Raw genomic sequence first — 21109 nt, 5'->3', positions numbered from 1 at the left:
CCCAAACCTCCCCATTTTCCTTTACCCTAACCTCAAGCTTTTGCCCTAAGAACATCACTGTCTCACACAACTTTCCTTGTCTCCCCCTCATCCACTGCAGTTGTTGTAGGTCTTACTGTTACAGGTAGCCTAGACATGTGGAGGTAAGAATGCAAAACCATTTAATTGAGATTACCCAAATTGTATGCTAAACCATCATCTTATCATGGTACAGGTTGAAAATGATAAAATAAAAGTCTTCATAAAAGGTGTATTTATGTTTCTGTACCTGCTTCCTTCACATAAAAAAAAATACAGGTCTACCTCCCCTAATGTCATTAACTGGCTTGACAAAAATACATTAAGAATAAAACAAGAAAACACATTAAAGTGGAAAACATGAAAGAGGGTGGTTGGTGGAATGACATTATAGCGGAGGTGTACTCTTTCAGTGCACATAAAGGAGCAATGGCCTTGGAATTAGGACAGGCCCCCCTCCCCCTCACAGAGCAAATTGAGGTTTCACGTAGGGAAAAATTGTCTTACAATTGTCTTACATCTGTCCCAAAGTGGGATGAGCTGCCTTAGAAGGATGGGAGACCTTTGAACAGATACTAAATGATGGGACTTTGGGGAACATTGCAGTGAAGAAGAGTCCTAGGTAGGCAAGAGTTGGACTAAATGACTTTGGAAGTACCTTCAAACCTAGAGATTCTGAAGTTCAAATCCCAGATGCATCACTTCTTAATAGTATAATCATAGATACAACAATTAATTTCTCTGATCTTCCCTTTCCTCGTCTGTAAAACAGGGATAGGCAGCTAGGTGGCTCTATGGAGCCAGGCTTGGAGTTAGAAGGACCTGAGTTCTGTGTGAACCTGTTTGACTCAGTTTCCTCATCTGTAAAATGAACTGAAGAAGGAAATAACAAACCATTCCAGTATCTTTGCTAAGAAAATCCCAAATAGGGTCACAAAGAATCTGACACGACTGAACAACAACAAAAAAGGATTAAAAACACCTATACCAAGTTGTTATAGTTAAAATGTGTTGGCAGCTCTGATATGTGATAAAATTGTTGTTATTGAGAAATAACACAGGTTTGAGCAGGCAGGACATGTTGAAGGGAAAATGGAAATATGGATGGCTCGTAATAAATTGAGGAGTTAGAAAGGAACTTACAAGTTAAAACCTCTTCCTCCCTGACATTTCCTCTATTATTGGAGGTACTCCAGCTTTTGGCAGAGTGACTCCAATCACAATGGTAGCTTCTGGAGCCCCTCAGAGAGCTACCCCATGCATTCAAGGTATGCTGAGGGTCTGCAGTTACACAAAAGAAAAAAAAACATAGCTCATACATCCCCATCAATGTGTTTACTTTTACTAGTTCACCATAGGACACAAATCAAAGGCATTTTAATGAAAAAGCATACCAAGAGAAGTAGTAATAAAAGCATTCCCTCCTAGACCTGAAACATATTTTCCCTCAAATATTTTATATTTGTATATGGTATATTATATATAAATGTGTGTGTATACACACAGAGAGAGCTATATATACCTAGAACATTTATAATTTTCATAGGTATAATTTTTGAAATAAACACTATTACTTTACTCTTCCCCCCATAGAGACTCCTAGAAAACATACATAGAGGTGTACACATACCTAGAACACAAGTGGCCACATATATGGAGGGAAAAATCATGACCTTATAGGGCCACAGATGTACTCTGGTGATGTCATTGAGCTGCTTCCCCCAGGCCCGTTCCTCTCTGGTCCTGGTGCTTAGACTCTGTTGGGAATGGTTCCACTGGCCACAAAGTTACAGAGCTTTCTGCTTCTGGGTTCAGTTTGAGTTCTTGGTTGAGATGCTATCTCTTCCCCATAAGAATAGTGGGTCTACAATCTCGACTTTTAACCCAGAGGCTTAAGCTTCAACTCTTTTAGGATTTAAGTATTGTTAGGAAGTTTTTCCTTTTGTTGAACTTCTACCCCCTGGTCCCTTTCCTGCCCTCTGTAGCCAAAATGAATAAATCTATTCCGTCTTCCACAAGTAGACATTTATATTTGGCATTGGAGTATAAACATATATTCAAATCAAATCTACCAGCAATACTTAAGCATCTACTATGTGCTAGTCATTGTACTGTAACAAGCACAGAAGAAACAAAGAAACTAAAAAATAGTCCCTGACCTCAAGAAGCCCACATTCTAATGGGTGAGAGGGAGACAATATGCAAACAACTATGTACAGACAAGATATTTACAGGATAAATCACAGATAATCACAAAGGCACTAGCATTAAGGGGGACTGGAAAAGGCTTCTTGTAGAGGTGGGATTTTAACTAAGACTTCAGGGAAACCAGTACATGGAGAATAGGAAGGAGAGTATTCCAGGCATGGGAGATAGCCAGTAAAGACACATAGAGTGAGAAGATGGAATGTCATTGTTGAGAGTTAGATGCTTGGGGTGCTGAGACCCCAAAATCACAATGCGTGAGTCCTGTTCAATTCGACCAGAAGTTGATCCAAGCCTTCTTTTAGCCAAAGACAAGATTTATTAAAGATGAAGCATATAGGCCAGACTCTTAAGGAATCTGAACATTTGTGATGCTTGTAAGGATGAGCAGGCATGAGGAAGTCTCAGCCTCTAAATGGTGGCCAGGATGGATCTTATATACAGAAAGAGGATGGGAGGGATCTGGGAGTGGTCAAGTAGTTTGGGGGTGACTAGGGGGGCTGGAAGAAGGGGAGTCTTGATGGGAGTAGCTAGTACTGGAAGAGGAGTTTAGGGAGGATCTTGAAGCTGGGGTAACTGGGGGGATGGGTCCTGGGAGAATTCTGATGGTAGTATCTGGGAGGTTGAATGGGGTCATCTGGGAATAGACAATGGAGGGCTAGGCTTAATTAGGATAACAAAGAATTGGGATAGTGGGCCTAAACTGTAGGGAAAGGCCAGTTGAGTGAATTATGGCCTCAGGCAACCACTTCCTTGACCAAGTGAGTTCAAGGAAAGTTTAAGAGTTTCTGAGGCCCATAGACAAATGAGACCCAAATTCTTTTTGGGGTGAGGGGCAAAGGTCTTGGCTTGGGCCCATACCCCATCATCATGTCCCACAGGGCATATATTAATACAGTCAAACCCATTCTCTCGACTAGGCCTGCCCACATAATCATCATAATAGTTGGTATTTAAATATACTATGTAGTTCATAAAACTTATGGTTATAATAACCCTTTGAAGTAGGTGCTTTGAGTTAATTTTGTTTTGTTCTTGTCTGAATATATGATTTCATTGGTGAAAGATCTTTCGATGTGGAAACTCCTTCCACCAATGCAGGCTGACAACTGGTCTGCAACTTGTCATATTAAAGAGTTGCTTGAGAGGCTAAGGCATTGCTCATGTTAACCCAGCTAGTTAATCCCCTAGCAAGTGGTCCCTTTAACACCTCTGTTACCCAAGTCTGGGGTGTTTTGATAGATAGATGCCTCCCTCAGGGTAGGCTTCCTATTCCTAAACTACTTCACAGACACACTAACTTTCCTTTGATATCCATTAACTAATGACTACTCCTTGGGTCTAGTCATTGAACTAGTTCCAAATCTACTTAATTACCCTATTATCTGATCAACATCTCTCTACCTAATCTACAGGGATAACATTTCAAATACTTTGCTGAAATTTAGGTGAACTCTCTTTGCCATTCCTCTAGTTTACCATCATAGGAAATTAGCAAAACAAGGAAATGAGATGTCTGGCACGACCTCTTCTGGATCAAACAATGCTGGTTCTTAGTGATCACCACTTCCCTCTGGTTTCAGAAACCATCCTTTTGATACCATCTCCTAGAATTTTAGTAATAATAGAAGCCAAGCTCCTTGGCCTGTAGTTTGCAGACTTTCCCTCTCTCTTTTTTGAAAATCAGAACAACATGTTCCTTTTTGTGGTACCTCTCCCATTCTCCACAGTCTCAATGATCACTAACAGTGGATCAGTAAATACATATGCCAATTCTTTCAGGGCCCTGTGATGTAGGCCATCTGAATTTGGTGGAAGAATCCACTAAGGGAAGTTAGATATTCCTCATTGCCTCCCTCATCTTGGTTTTCAAATCCTTGTAAACCATTTTTTCTCCTCTCCTTTACAGGCCAGAGATAATTTTCCTTTAAAGAATGAGCAAGAGCAAATTAGGTACTGAGCAGTCCTGCCTCCTTGTCACTGTCCCCATCTATCGGTTAGTGGTGCCTATTTCTTTGTTGATCCTCTTTTCCTCAGGATAATTTACAAAATTCTCTTTCCTATCCTCAGCACTCTTTGTCATATAGCTCATTCAGAGCTTTAGAACTTCTCACTTTATTGTTACAGGACCATGGTATGCATTTCTACTTATCCTCAGTTACCTGCCCTTGCTTCTGTCTTCTGTATGTGTCTTTAAAAACCAAGATGGTTGGTCATTTCCCTGAACATCTAGTTTTTTTAGAGAGCTCCCTCTCTTTTTCTTCGCTCAAATACTTTCTCTTCATGTTTTCAGAATTTCTTTCTTGAGAACGTCTTATCCCTCTTGTGCTAGGTTGAATTCCCATAAAGCATAAGATCCTACTTAATCTTTCTTTGATATCTCTAGAATCTGTTTTCCCAATATCAGGGTGCTCATTAAATTGTATTCAGCTTTCCTTTCCTCTATCATAAATTCAGAGATGAAGTGATTGTTCTCCTCTCTTCTTCCCTATCAGAATAGAGATCAGAGTGAATAGGTGCCTCGAGTGTATTTTATTTTAGGGAAATGGGAGGCTCAAACCAATGACAGGGGAAGTGGGGAAAAATATAAAAAAAAACAAGAACTTCAGGGGTTGTACTATTTTCCTAATGGTGACTCCAGTTCCTACATTCCCAAGTTGATCTTGGATAGTTCAAATAATGACTGGGGACAAATTGTCATCCTCTGGTCACTGAAGATTGCCAATATATGTTAACTAACTTCCTCTCTTTCTTGCTACCCTCTCTTTTTCCAATCTCACACACCCACTGATTCCTATCTCAGATTTTATTTCCCCTGAAAAGTTTATCCTCCATCTCCACCTTACTTCAGATCTATGGCATCTCAATGCCCGCTCTCCACTATGGCAGGAGAATATCTAAGTGACCATAAGCATCATACTAGAAAACATAGAGGTATTTAGCTGGAGGATGTGCCTATATATGTGCATGTCTCTTCCCCCCACCAAAAAAAAAAAAGAATATAAGTTCCTTGAGGACAGGGACCATTTGATTTTTAACTTTGGATTCCCAATGCCTGTACATGCGTATATAGGACATGAGATATATATATATATATATATATATATATATATATATATATATATAAATGCCCTTATTAAATGCTTATTGGTTGAGTGATGAAACATTTTTGCTTTTTCTACCACCCAGCCCCGCCTCTGAGGATCTAGGAAAAGAGAAGGAATACAATAATTTGAGACCCTAGGAACTCTGCTCAGCAACCTGACTTTAAAATGGACTCCTGACCTAGGATGCTCTGTACAGAGCAGCCTTAGGCAAGCTGCATGTGTCAACCCAACTTCAGAGGATTTCCTGGATCTGTAATCAGTGTGAAAAGTGGGGTAGAGAACTGTACTTCAGGGACAGCCTTTAGAAAAGGATGAGGGAACTTCATGGCAACGATCATAATTAACCATACACCTTGATGAAGTTGCTTGTGTGATATGATTTAAGGGGAACTAGAAAAGGAACCAAAAAAAAAACATCTCCTTAAACCTAAGATCACAGATTCTGACATTATATCCCTAGAGTTGCATTCCTATGATATAAACATAAAATAACAATTCCAATTTATATTACACTTTTCTCATGATGTTCTTGTTACGCAATACAAGCATTCTTATTCCTTTTTCACAGATGAGGAAATTGAGACTCAGAGGGGTCAAAGTGACTTTTTTCATGGTTACATAATTAGCTGAGACTCCATCCCAGGCCTTCAGCTACAATCCTGGGTTGGGGTTAATTGTATAAACCACTAGCACCTTAGTATAAAGAAGACGATCAGATCTTCCTCTGCTGCTTGGAGGTGGCTAGCTTGATAGCTACCAAGACTGTTAAAGCTGGAAGGAACCTCAGAAAACACCTAATCCAACCACCTAATTTTACTGATTAGAAAAATGAAGCACATAGAGTACAAAGGACTCATCCAAAGTCACGCAGATCCTAAATGTTAAAACCAGAACTAGTACCTTGATCTCCCCAGCCAAGAACTTGTCTGCTAATATTTTTGGTAAAGTTCAAGTTTCCAATACTGTAGTCCAAGCTTTTGGAAATGTGAACTTCTAAAGCATCTGTCATCAGGATAACTTTCATCATCCCTAGGTGAAAACAATTTTATTCAAATGAGGAAATTAAAGCCTGGAGAGATGAATAATTTGGTAACACAACAATTTAGCAACAAAGCTCAGCCTAGAAACGTCCAGTCTAGTCAGTCCAATAACATATATCAAGTGCCTGCAACATGCCAGGTACTGTGCTAAGTGGTGGGGATACAAAAAAAAGATAAAAATCATGCCTTCCCTGAAGGCTCTTACAATTTAATGGAGAAGACAGCATGCAAACAACAAGCTATATACAGGATAAATAGGAAGTAATAAAAAAAAGGAAGGTATTAGAATTAAGAGGAGTTGGGAAATGTTTCCTTGAGAAGGTGGGATTTTAGCTGGGACTCAAAGGAAGTCCGAGAAGCCAGGAGATGTTGATGAGGAGGGAGAGATTTAATGAGGGACAACCAGTGAAAATACATGATGCAGAGAAGGAACATCTTGTTCAAGGAGCAGTAAGGAGGCCAGTGTCACTGGACTGAAGAATACATAAGGGGAAAGGGTGGTATAAGGAATAAGAAATCTGAAAAGTTGGGGTGGGGGTGACTAAGTTATGAAGGGCTTTGAATGCAGAGGATGCTAATTTTTTTTTTATTCTGGAGGTGATACAAAGGCATTGGAGTGTATTGAATAGGAGCTGGTATGTGTGTGACGTGATCAGACACTTGCTTTAAGAAGATCATTTTGGTAGCTAAATGGAGGGTGGACTAGAATGGGGCAAGACTTGTTGGAGGCAAAACAACTAACACATTATTGCAATAGTCCATTTTCCATAGCCACACCATTAGTCAAAACCTTTCTATCTTGAGAGAATTTGCCAGAGCTTGTGTCTCCTTTGCATCACCTTCAAGACCCCATGGTCACCTTCATCACACAAAGATTGCTCAGTAGGATTATTTTTTAGAATTAATTTTTTCTTTTTTTTTTCCAGAGTAGGATTTTAGTGGAGGCACACACAGCAGATCATTTTGGGAAATGGTGGTTATATTGATGACCATCAAATCATCATCATCATCTCATCTTAAAAGATAATGGAACGTAGTGCTGAAGGAACTTCAGAGAGTCAAATGCCCTGCCTCCACAGGCACCCAAAGCTAACTCATCCCAAGCAGATATAAGCTTTCAAAGAACATTTTATTACTTAACTACCTCCACCCTTACCCTGCCCCTACCTTCGCCATTTCTAACTTATACCCCATCCCCCCATGCTGTACTTCTAGTCCCTTTCCTCTTATTGTACTTTTGCCACCAAATGGGCAAGGAAACCCAGGACCATAATGTCCAGTGATCCCATAGTCTCATTTCTCCTTGTTCCAAGGATGAGAGAGAAGGCCAGGCAACATAATCAAAAGTGGCCATGGTAACTATTGTCCAAGATGTGGAGAACTCCTAGCATGTCACAGGGATCTTCCCACTGCCCATCACAGCTCTGGAAATGAGTGCCAGCAGAGGGAGCCAGAGAGCAAGTTCCATCATTCAGGATACGCCATGTGTTTCACAAAGGAAAGCAGATGTTTCCTCAGGATGGAACCATGCTCACACATCTGGCAAACCTCCTGCATCCTCTCTCCCTCCCTCCCTTGCCCCCAACACCCACCCCTTCTTTCTACAAACCCAGGCGGTTGGAAGATAGAGAAGCCCTCAAAAGCAGTGAATGGAAGATTTTTAAACAGAAATCTTTTATGCTTAGTGCACCCTGACGTACACTTCCCCACTCTCCTCACCCCCCAAATATGGTTGAAAGAAATTTTCAGAAAGACCCTGTCAACGAACCTGCTTCTACTTTGGGTTTTCTCACACCTCAGGATAGCTTAAACGTTTAGAAAGGAACAACAGCGCTAAAAGCAGGCCTGACATTTAATGAGTCGACTTGTACATATTCCACATGAGTTTCAGGAACCTTAGAATTTTATTGCCTCTGCCTTCCTCTGGTGTTCTGTAGGCTTCACTAGATCAAGGAACAAAAAGATTGAAGTTTCTCAGCCAGAATGTCTGTCTCTATTAGCAGGGAAGCCACAAACCCTTAAGGCAAAGAGGCATTTTCTTCACATGGAGACATACCTTGGATCCCACATCATAACCAATGTGTAGTTTGATCACAGCAGAATGGACTCCACTTGGCCTGTGGCATATTTCTCAGAGAAACATGTGTCAGTTTCTATCAGGAACCACATACACTAAAGTCCAAATGAAGTTGCCAGTTGGAAAACAGATATGGAGCCTTGAACATAGGCCTCTGTATTACTCAGCACCATAACCACAGGTCCTCATTCTTTTTAGTGAGAAGCAATGCAATGTATTAAAAAGAAACCAGGCCTTAAGAGTCAAAAGATAAAACTCCAAATTCTGGTTTAGACATGTTAATAGATGTGTAACCTTGAGCAAGTCATTTAGTTTTTTTCATCTGTAAAATGGGGATGCCATCTACCTCACATACTTGTTGAAAGTGTTTTACAAACCACAAAATGCCGAAGAAATATTCATTCTATTGTAACTCCAAGGGGTAACACCCTACCAACTTGAATGGTGGGTTTTCTAGACATGGTTACCCCAGGATCAAGTTATTTTGTGGGTCTACATCTACTTAAAACCATATCCCATGAGCCCCTACCAGTGTACTTATTTTTCCTTAATCAGATGGAAAACATGTTTGGTTCAAAGCAAAGGCATTTAATGAAATAGCTTAATTGGGTTGTGTGGAAGAGAGGGTGAAGGCAGAAATGTCAAATGAGCAAGAGATCAACAAGATGACAGAATTTAAGGAGGGTGCACAGGCCAGTGATTTCTCATTCCTCTCCAGCCTGTACTGTGGAATTTTTTTCATCAATCCCCAGAAAACTCTTTATCCTGAGAGGTCACTCTAGCCCTAGAATTCACACTTTGGAAGTACCTTCCTCCCCTGTGTCCTCTCTCTCTGATTGGATGGCTTTTCTCAAAACCTCCATTTAAGGAGAGTGCTCAGGCCAGTCATGTCTCATACCAGGTTGCACTCGGGACTATATTATGCTCTGGCTGTTTTCTCTCCTTCCCCACCCCCAATCCCTGCTTTGTAGCTTTCTTTTATGTATTGTCTTTCCCCATTAGAATGTAGGCTCCTTGAGAGCAGGAATTGTCTTTCTTTCTTCTTATATTTGTATTCTCAACATTTAACACTATGCTTGGCCCATAGTAAGTGCATCATAAATGCTTTGACTGGCTTCCAAACCTAAAAATCATACAAGATAGAAATATATACCAAATCTATAGCAACTAAAGTTGAATCTATAAGAGAGAAACACAGCACGCAGTAAAAATTGTTTTAATATCAGAGAATTTAAATACTTAAAAGTTTCCACTCATACTACCCCCCTGCCCAGTTCATGAAAATAGAGTCAATACAAGAAACCTCACAGGTGTGTGTTTCAATGTCCAACTAAAGAGATCCCTTCCAGGTTCTTCCATGACATAGCCTCAGACTGAACCCTCCGTAAGTGCCTTAAGAGGTAGAAGACTGATTCTACTCATCTATGCAAAGGAAAGGGTGTACAACTGTATCAGGGGTAGTAAGGGAAGATGTAACAACTCAGAGCCATCTAAAAGGGAAAAAAAAACGTTTATGCCCAAAGGAAAGGGAAATAGAAAATAGGCGGGGGTCAAACTTTTTCTTTGGAGTTTACTCTGAGTATAGAAACACCCAGGTTTCCATATCTCCTACATCAAGGAGGCTAAGGATACTCAGCCTTGGGATCCGTGTAGGAGAAAAGTATGTACCACAACAATAGAAGAGGGGAAGGGACAAAGAGTAAGAAAGAAACTTTCTGCTTTCTTACTTTTCTGCAAGCAACTGCAAATATAAGAAAGTATCCAAGAGAGAAAGACTAGTTATAAGTCCAGTTCCCAAGCAAATTGCGAGACATTAGAAAAATGAATAAAAAGTGTTAAGACCATCTATAACACAAAAAATAAATGTACTATGAGGGGAAATTAACCAAAACCCTCAATGAGCAATGAAATTCTGCAGATTTCTCTAAGATCACAGAACAAAAAAAATTCACATTCCACCCAAGTGTTGCAGTGCAGTGGTATCAAACTCAAATAGAAATGGGTCCAATGAATCATAGACAAGGATCTCTGGGGGCCACATATTGACTTAATTTCAAAATGTAATGTTATCTATGTTTTATTGTATTTTTACTTATTTTGTTAAGTATTTCCCAACTACAGTTTAATAGCTTCCACACTGCAAGTTTGACACCTCTGGTATAGTAGGTAGAGGGCAGGACTTAGCATAGAGGGAGTTTGAATCCTCCCTCAGACATATGAGCTGTATGACCCCTGGGTAAGTCACTTGACCTTTCACAGTTTTCATTTATTAACCTATAAAACAGGGATAATAATAGCATCTACTTCATAGAGTTGTTGTGAGAATGAAATCAAATAATATATGTAAAGTTCTTTGCAAACTATAACGCATCATATTTATTATGAACTAAACCTTCTATAAAAGAAGGTATTAGGATAGAAACTAGATTAGCAGTCAGAATACTCAAAGCAAAACTAATGACAAGAAATATAGCAGACAACTTAGAACACACGATAAAAAGAATACTCCAAAGTAGTAGAGGCTCTGAAAAAGAGAACATACTTAAACCTCCAAAGTGGAAGAAAATTTGGTGATGAGAAGCAAAAGGCAATGATATGTTGATTCCATATTACCCAAAGTGACCAATGTTGAAGACAGGATTCTCAAAGATAGTTTGAGGGGAAAATAGTCTTTGCAAGGGAAAAAAATGATAAATTGAAAACCTATCTCATACTGAAGGAAATTATATTATAAAATTATGCATAACTTTGGAACACAGAAAACAAACACACTGATTGAATCCATAATTTGCCTCCAGAGAAAAAGTTACTTTTTGTAACTCTGAAGCATACACCTCTACATTTCAGAATTTCAGGGCTAAACAACAAATCTTGCAAGAAGTCAGGGCCATCATCTATGAAGGAATGGTATATAGAAAAATCACTAGATCTGGAGTCAGAGGACATGCAAGTCACAGCCTCCAAGAACCTCAGTTTCCTCAATTATTAAGTGAGGGAATTGAACTATGTAGTCCTAGGACTTTTCCAATTCTAGAAAAATGATCCCATGAACCTCATTCCAAATAATCCAAGGTTACTCACTAGTAGCTTAAGATGCTACTTTACAAGATGCAACATTTGTAAATTTAAATTGTAAATTTAAATCCCATTTGTAAATTTAACAAAACAGAATCTAACCATCAACAAGGGGAAGGCGAAAGGAGAAATCATTTCTTAAATGCCTACTATGTGCTAGAAGCAGCTAGATGACTCATTGGATAGAGCACTGGGCCTGGAGTCAGGTAGACCTGAGTTCAAATCTGACTTCAGACACTTAGTAGCTTTGTGACCCTAGGCAAAGTCACTTAACCTCCATTTGCCTTAATCTACTGAGAAGGAAATGGCAAATCACTCCATTATCTTTGCCAAGAAAACCCTATGGACTTCACTGGCATACTATGGTCTACAAGGTCACAAAGAATTGGACATGATTGAATAAATGAACAACAAGAAGAAAATACTGATTAAGCTGTATGTGGTGACACATGTCTGTAATCTCTGCTATCATAGCAGTCTGAGGCAGGTGGATTGGTTAAGCTCAGAAGTTTTGAGCTGTAGTAGGGCTAATGCTGATAAATTGTCCTTTCTAAGTCTGGCACCAGCATGGTAAGCCTCCTGCAGCAGGGGTCCACCAGGCTGCCTAAGGAGCGACAAACCAAGCCAGGTTGGAAGCAGTAAGTCAAAGGTTCCATGCAGATCAGCAGTGGAGTGGGGCCTGTGAATGGTTGCTGCACTTCTAATTTGGCAAGATAAGGATACTCAGTCTCAAAAATAGAAAAGAAAAACTAACTTTTAGAAAGAAAAGACTTATTAATAAAATCAATCCCCTTGTGTTCATAAGCTATTTTTTAAATGAGAAAATGGATTAAGGGAGAAAAGAAAGAATAAAAAGGGTTCATCAAGTGAGGCAATGTGGAAGTATAGAAAAAAATGCTGGATTTATATTCAGAGGCCTTGGTTTTAAATCCTGACTCCCATTTTCAACTGGTATGACTTCGAAAAAATCATTTAACCTCTTTTGGTATCATTTTCCCCATTGGTTAAATAAAGGATCAGATTAGATGATCTTTAGGGTCTATTCTAATTCTAAATTCCATTTTTAAAAGAATCAAAAAGGTTAAAACTTAAAGGAATTGTAAAAAGTAGGAGAAAAGGAAGGAGGAAGAACCGAATTAGTATCCTGTAGACTAAATCCCATACTGTCTTATTAGCAAATAAATATCATGAGTGGGGAGGAGGGGAGAACAACACATTAAGAAGTCACTCATGCAGGGAAGATTTATAAAACAAAATGTATTTGTTTATTTAACAAATACTAATTAGGTACACACTGCTTATAGGGCACAGTGCTAGGTGGTAGGAGAGATGTAAATTGAGATAAGATTAGCTCTTCCCCTAATGGCATTTATAATCCAGTAGATGCCACATTCAAATTGCTTATGCTTTATTATTGTAACCACAAGATGCTGCTGCTAGCCACTAAACTTGGTCCTATTTAACAAGAAGGATCAGAATATGGGAATCCCATGTTCACTTTGGTAGGCATGTGCTTCACTCTGCTCTTGTGAGCACAGGTTCTTAGAAATTAGATGATTTATGCCCAAGCTCCTCCTCTTCTGGATAGCTATGAGAAACTCCTAAGTCTAAGAAAGTGTGTCTAATGTAAATTTACTCAATCAGAATCAGCTCTAAGCCCCCATTCCATAGGAAAATGACATGCCACCGTAAAATTCCAAACTTTCACTATAGCACCCGTCTTAGCTGCTATGTCATGACTTCCTATTACATATTAGCCTAAACCTGGAAGTTCAACAGTAGGACTAAAGGAAGAGAACCACTTATCATCATCAACTTTAACAACTCATTTCTATGAATACTAAAATTTACAAAGTGATTTCCTCATGACAACTTTGTGCATAGCCAAAGTATTTTTGTGCTAGATACCTCTCGACAGAACACAGACCTGTTCTACTTATGTTCTTAAAATCAATGCAAATATTTGATAAATTCCATTTGGGAAGTGGGACTCCTGATGAGAAATATATGAGGGAGGCCTTAATTTCCATGCCATTTCCCAGTTTTCACTGAAGACTTACTAGGTTGTTTTTTTTTTTAATTTTTCCTCTTCAGCTAATATGCCTTGCCTTTTAAAACAAATATTTTTCTTTGACATTGAATAACTATGTAGTAGGTTTTTGTTTAAGTTATGAATGGTCTCCATCAAAAATATATCAAGTGGGCAGCTAGGTGGTACAGTGGATAGAGCTCTGGCCTTGGAGTCAGCAAGACCTGAGTTCAAATCCAGCCTCAGACACTTGACACTAGTTGTGTGACCCTGGGCAAGTCTCTCAACCCCAATTGTCTCACCAAAAAGAAAAAAAAAGATGTACACAACCAAATTCATTATAAGGGAAGCTAGATGGAGCAGTGGATAGAGCACTGACCCTGGAGTCAGGAGGACCTGAGTTCAAATCCAACCTCAGACACTTGACACTTACTAGCTGTGTGACCCTGGGCAAGTCACTTAACTCCATTGCCTAACCAAAAAAATACAAAAAAGATATATCAAGTGATGCCCAAGTATTGGTTTCAGTCACTAGGCAATGATTTTGAGAAAATGCATTAATACAAACTAGTTTTTAATGGTTTCTGTAGTTTCCTTGTATTGTGGCTTATAAATATTGACCAAAGAAAGCAAGCTTTATTGTGATTCATGACAGAAATTTTCCGTCACAAAGAGTGAAGTCCACTTAGGAATAATAAATATGCTTTCCTTTGATATGTGACACTTCAGCGGTGTCCATGTTTTAGCATACCCAGAATCCAAAAGAAGGTAAAACAAAACAAAATAAAACAAAACAACCAAAAAGAAACAATTCAAACCCATGAACTGAACCTGAGCTCACTCAGCATCCTTTCCTCAACTCCCACACTACCAGCATCAAGTCTGTATTAGCAGAATCATAGACTTGACATATAAGATTACAAAAAATCTATTCTCACTTGATGGTTTTTTACCACACCTTTCCATTATTATGGAGACCTCAGCTTCAAGCTGTGGAATATTGCCCTGGCTATGACAACCAGGTGGCTATAGAACCTTAGAAGAAAAAACCTGGCAGGGGCTACAACCCCATAGCTTACTGGCATTGCAAAATTCTGAATCACTGATGCTGGGACAAAGAACAAAAAATTAGATGGAGTGGGAAAGAATAGGACAATGTATATGGGGAGAGGAGTATGATGGAGTCAGTTCTAACCATCCAAAAGTCACATGGGAAGAGACTTAGGCTGGTGAACCATGAATTGTTCAGCATGGGAGAAGGCTGAGACACTTTGAGATCCCAAAGTAATCCAAACCAAACCAAAAGAAATTGCAAGCAGAAGGGAGGGAGTCAGAAAGCGACTAGAGAAAAAAATAGGAAAAAGAAAAAAGACTAAAATTACCAAAGGTCTGGGGTAGCTAGGTGGCACAGTGGATAGAGCACTGGCCCTGGAGTCAGGAGGACCTGAGTTCAAATCCAGCCTCAGACACTTGACATTTACTAGCTGTGTGACCCTGGGCAAGTCACTTACTTTGCCTAGCAAAAATAATAAAAGAAAATAAATAAAATTATCAAAAGTCTCAGGAAGAAAAAGAATCCTCAAAGATGTGAAATAGATGCAGATAAGTTTACAGGGAAAACACTAACAACAGAAGGAAGATTGCCTCCAGATGTAGTAAATGTGTTCAAGCATCTATGAATATTACAAAACAAATGATCCAACACGTGATGAGACAGAGAACCCTGTAGGATGTGAGGAGAAGAGGGGACCACTACATGCTGTTCCTGAGTGGTTCAAAAGAGAAATGATAATTATGAGAGCAAAATTTATGGCCTGCATAACAAAAAAAAATGGGCAAAAATAAAAACTGGAATTGCTGATATTAAGTCTCACTAAAAACAAAACAAAAGAGAGAGCAACAGATTGGGAATGCAAATATATAGAAATGAAAGATAATCTAGAAGAAGAGAAGCAAAAACAATATTATTAAAAGTGTGCAAGCAAAATACATTGATCTAGAGAAAATACGATGTGTAGAAACAATCTAAGGATCATAGATCTCCCAAGAGAACATGAAAGGACAAAAAAACCCCCAAAACTTAACACTATAATGAAGGAAATAATTGAAGAGAGCTGCTCAGAACTTCTGAAACTAGATAATGAAATCCCAGTTGAAAGCATTCATGGAGCTTTCTCACGGGAAAAAAAAAACAAACAAATGAAGGCTGCAAACTCCAAGACATATAGTGGTTAAATTGAACAACTCCCATCAGAAACAACAAGTTCTACAAGTAACCAGGAAAAAGATTTTCAAATTCAAAGCAAAGAATATTTGAATGTCCAGAAAATATAAATGGTAATAAAATAACGTATTCTGAAAAGAAATTATAGCTCTGGGTGTATCCCTGATTGAAAAACCCTGAAAATCTGACCCTAACCATAAATGAAAAGATGGTGTATGTTGAATAATAATGAGACCTTTGAAACATATTTAGAAAGAAAACCAGAAGGGGAAAAGTCAAGATAAAGAGTCAAAGGTCACAGCTACTAAACTTTCACCAAAAACATCTTCTAAATCAACCACAGGAAAAAAAATGCCAAACTTAATTCTAAACAGAAAAGCAAAAACAAAAAACAAAAAACAAAAGAAAACAAAAAAGAAACAAATGAACAAACAAAAACAAGGCACAGTGAGTTATTTTTTTTCCAATCTAGAGTAGCTTAGGAAGATAGAGAGGTGTGCTAATACTGAGGTGGCAGGTTGGCTAGGGGCACAGTGCAGTAGTAGATGTGGCACCAAGTGGGCGGTGGTGGCGGCAGCAGCAGCAGCAGCAGCCGCAGCAGGCAGCAGTCTAGTGCCCACAAATGTAAAAGAACTGAACATCTGGATAGAAAGAATCCTCAGACAACCACTGGAAAGACACTAGGAGAAGAAACAGGTGTCATGTGACAGCTTTGTCACTCATTACTCAGTTCCATGTCATAATTTCAGTTGTGATGGAACAGAGGCCCTACCTTTGGAAGGACCAGAATACAGAAGGGGAGTGAAGAGAACTCTCAATGGATTTTACTGCATTGGAAGCATCAAAAAGTGATATACCTCCAGACTGAGCTATGAAAACAACAGAAGGATGTAAAAGACAGAAGCTGTAGTCAATGATCCTACTCCCTCCAGAGGTGAACAGAACACTATTCTAACATAAAGTCAAAATTTTTTAAAAGGCTGGAAAAATGAGTAAAACAAAGAAACAAAAAACAACAAAAAAAACCCTCAAAAGACATTAACTTTGAAACATATATAGACAAAGTCTCAAAGAAAAATTCATATTGGACACAAACCTAACAAGAATTTCAAAAGAGTTTACAAGATGAGATTTTTTTAAAGGCCAAAAATAAAAATCAAACAAGAGTGGTAGAAGAAAAACTGGGGAAAGAAAAGAGCTATACAAGAAAAAGAATGCAGGCGGAGCCAAGATTGTGGAGTAAAAGCAGTGACTTGCTTGAGCTCTCCCCCAAACCCCTCCAAATACCAGTAAAAATGGATCTAAACAAATTTGAGAGCAGCAGAATCCACAAAAAGACAGAGTGAAACAAATTTCCAGCCCAAGAAAACCTGGATGGTTGATGAGAAAGATCCATCATGCCTGCTGGGAAAGAAACGCAGTTTAGCGTGGGTGTGCAGGATAAACAGGCCTCAGCAAACCTGGAGCAGGCCTCAGAGGACTGAATCACAGGCAGCTGTGGCAGTTTCCAGACTTCTCAACCCACAAATGCCAAAGAAAACTTAGAAGGTCAGTAGGAAAAGTCTGTGACCTTGGTGAGAGAAAAGCTCAGTCCCAGCCTCAGGCCCCGGCACAGCCTCAGGGCGGCAGCTGCTTCCTGAGCTTCCCAAGCTTCCCACCCACAGACTGAGGGGGAATCAGGTGGCTGATCAGAGACGGATTGCAGGGATCTCTTTGCTGGTGCTGAGGCAGGATTCTCTTGCTTTGTCTGTGCTTGGATCTGGGTCACAGTTTTGGATGGCGGACCTAGGGTAAGGAGGAGTGCTGGCATGGTGCACTTTGTGGTGGCAGTGGAGAGGGAATCCTCCTCACAGTTCCAAGGAGAAAACAGTGTTTGTGGTCACTCATAGACCAGAGCACAGGCCAGAAAAGGAGTAAATAACTCATCCTTGATCATACCAACTTGGAAGAACTGAAAACTTACAGGTCCCTAGAAGTATCTCTGAAAACAGCTACACAAAATTCCTGAAGCTTGGGACAGCACATTCTCTACACTGGGAGCATATCCCTACCTTAACAAAGAATTTACAACTCAAGTTATTGGCTGGGATCATGAACTAACTTCGCAAAAAAGTCAGACCATAGAATCTTTCTTTAGTGACAAAGAAGATCAAAACATACAACCAGAAGAAGATAACAAAGTCAAAACTCCAACATCCAAAGCCTCCAAGAAAAATATGAATCAGTCCTAGGCCATGGAAGAGCTCAAAAAAGTTTTTTGAGAAGCAAGTAAGAGAAGTAGAGGAAAAACTGGGAAGAAAAATGAGAGTGATACAAGAAAATCATGAAAAACAAGTCAACAGCTTGCTAAAGGAGACCCCCAAAAATACTAAAGAAAATAACACCTTAAAAAATAGCCTAACCAAAATGACAAAAGAGGTCCAAAAAACCAATGAGGAGAAGAATGCCTCAAAAAGCAGAATTGGCCAGATGGAAAAGGAAGTCCAAAAGCTCACTTAAAAATCAGAATGGAGCAATTAGAAGCTAGTGACTTTATGAGAAATCAAGACACTGTAAAACAAAACCAAAAGAATGGGAAAAAAAATAGAAGACAATGTGAAATCTCATTGGAAAAACAAGTGACCTGGAAAATAGATCAAAGAGAGAGAATTTAAAAATTATTGGACTATATGAAAGCTATGATCAAAAAAAGAGCCTAGACATCATCTTTCAAGAAATTATCAAGGAAAACTGCCCTGATATTCTAGAACCAGAGGGTAAAATAGAAATTGAAAGAATCCACCAATCACCTCCTGAAAGAGATCCCCAAAGGAGAACTCCTAGGAATATTGTACCCAAATTCCAGAGTTCCCAGGTCAAGGAGAAAAATTGCAAGCAGTCAGAAAGAAACAATTCAAGTATTTTGGAAATACAATCAGGGTAATACAAGGTTTAGCAGCTTCTACATTAAGGGACTGCAGGACTTGGAATATAATATTCCGGAGGGCAAAGCAGATAAGATTATAGCCAAGAATCACCTACCTAGCAAAACTGAGTATAATCCTTCAGAGGAGAAAAAATGGAAATTCAGTGAAATAGAGGACTTTCAAGCATTCTTGATGAAAAGACCAGAGCTGAATAGAAAATTTGACTTTCAAATACGAGACTCAAGAGAAACATGAAGAGGTAAATAGGAAAGAGAAATCATAAGGGACTTATTAAGGTTGAACTGTTTACATTCCTGCATGGAAAGATGGTATTTGTAACTCATGAGACCTTTGTCAGTATTAGGGTAATAGGAGGGGAAAACATTATATGTATAGATAGGTTGATAGATAGAGGGCACAGAGTGAGTTGAAGATGAAGGAGTGATATCTGGAGAAAAAATTAAGGGGTGAGAGATTATACTGGGAGAAGGAGAAAGGGAGAGGTAGAATGGGGTAAATTATCTCACATAAAACAGACAAGAAAAGGCTTTTACAGTGGAGGGGAAATGAGGGAAGGTGAGAGGGAATGAGTGAATCTTATTCTCACCAGATTTGGCTTAAGGAGGGAATAACATCAATTGGGTGTGGAAAATTATCTTACCCTACAGGAAAATAGGGGGAAGGGGCTAAGAGAGCAGGGAGATGAGAGAGGGGAGGGCATATTGGGGGAAGGGATAATCAGAAGTAAGGAGGGACAAGGTCAAAAGAGAGAATAGAATAAATGCAGGGTGGGATGAGATGAAAGAAAATACAGTTAGTTTTTCACAGCATGACTACTGTGGAAGTGTTTTGCACGACTTGCTTGACTTCTCAGTGACGGTGAGTGGGGAGGGAGGAGGGGAGAAAATTTGGAACCCAGAGTTTTAAAACAAATGTTAAAAAAATTGTTTTCACATGCAACTGGGAAATAAGAAATACAGGAAATTCGGTATAGAAATCTATCCTGCCCTACAGGAAAATAGAAGAGGAAGGGGATAAGAGAAGGGTGGGTGGGAGACAGAAGGGAGGGCAGATTAGGGGAAAAGGTGTTCAGAATTCAAGCTGTCTTGGGGTTGGGGGAGGGGTGAGATGGGGAGAGAATTTGGAACTCAAAATCTTGTGGATGTGAATGTTTAAAACTAAAAATAAATCATTTTAAAACTAAAAATAAAATCATTTTAAAAAATAAGGAAGAAAAATAATGACAAGAGAAGTGACAGTTTGATAAAAGAGGTAAAAAAATCAAAGAAAATAACTCTTTAGTAGTCACAAATGGTAAAAGAGGTTACAAAATCTTACTGAAGAAAATAAGTGCTTAAAAAATTAGAATTAGACAAGTGGAAGCTAATGAGTCAGTAAGACACAGAGAAAAAATAAAACAATGTTAAAACACCAAAAAAACAAAAGAAAATGTGAAATATCTCATAGAAAAAAATAACTGACTTGGAAAATAGATTAAGGAGAGAATTTAAGAATCACTGGACTACCTGAAAGCCAGAAAAAATAACAACATTCATCTGGAAGAAGAAAAGTTCCAGAATAGCAAGGTAACTAACTAATGAAAAGAAATGCAAGGGAAAGTGGTCAAGTCATGCTAGATCTAAAACTGTATTATAAAGCAGCAATCATCAAAACTACTTAGTACTGGCTAAGAAAAAGAGTGGTGGATCAATGGAATGTCAGGTACACAAGACTGAGTAGTCAATTGATAAACCTGAAGACTCCAGCTTCTGGGATAATAATTCACTATTTGACAAAAACTGCTGGGAATACAGGAAAACAGTATGGCAGAAACTAGTCAGAGACCAACATCTTGCACCATATACCAACATAAGATTGAAATGAGTACATGATTTAAACATAAAGGGTGATACCATAAGCAAATTCAGAGAGCAAGGAATAGTTTGCTTGTCAGATTTATGGAGAAGGGAGTTCATAGATGGATAGTTCAGTTTCCTTTTCTGAGATGGGGTTATTTAAGTATTTTGCTTCCTCTTCCATTAATCTGAGCAATTTATAGTTTTGTAAACATTCATCCATTTCACTAAGATTATCAAATTTATTGGCATACAATTGGGCAAAATACTTCCTAATCATTGTTTTAATTTCCTCTTCATTGATGATGAATTCACTCTTTTTATTTTTGATACTGGCAATTTGTTTTTCTTCTTTCTTTTTTTTTTAAATCAAATTAACCAAAAGTTTATTTTTGTGTTTTTTTTTAAACCAGCTCTTAGCTTTATTAGTTCAATAGTTTTCTTAATTTCAATTTTATTAATCTCTGCTTTGATTTTCAGAATTTCTTTTTTTAAATTTATTTATCTTTAGTTTTCAACATTCACTTCCACAAGATTTTGAGTTCCAAATTTTCTCTCCATCTCACCCTTCC

Source organism: Vombatus ursinus, unplaced genomic scaffold (assembly GCF_900497805.2).
Source record: "Vombatus ursinus unplaced genomic scaffold, bare-nosed wombat genome assembly UNPS02014830.1, whole genome shotgun sequence".
Classification (NCBI taxonomy): Eukaryota; Metazoa; Chordata; class Mammalia; order Diprotodontia; family Vombatidae; genus Vombatus; species Vombatus ursinus.
Note: the sequence above shows the minus strand (reverse complement) of the source record.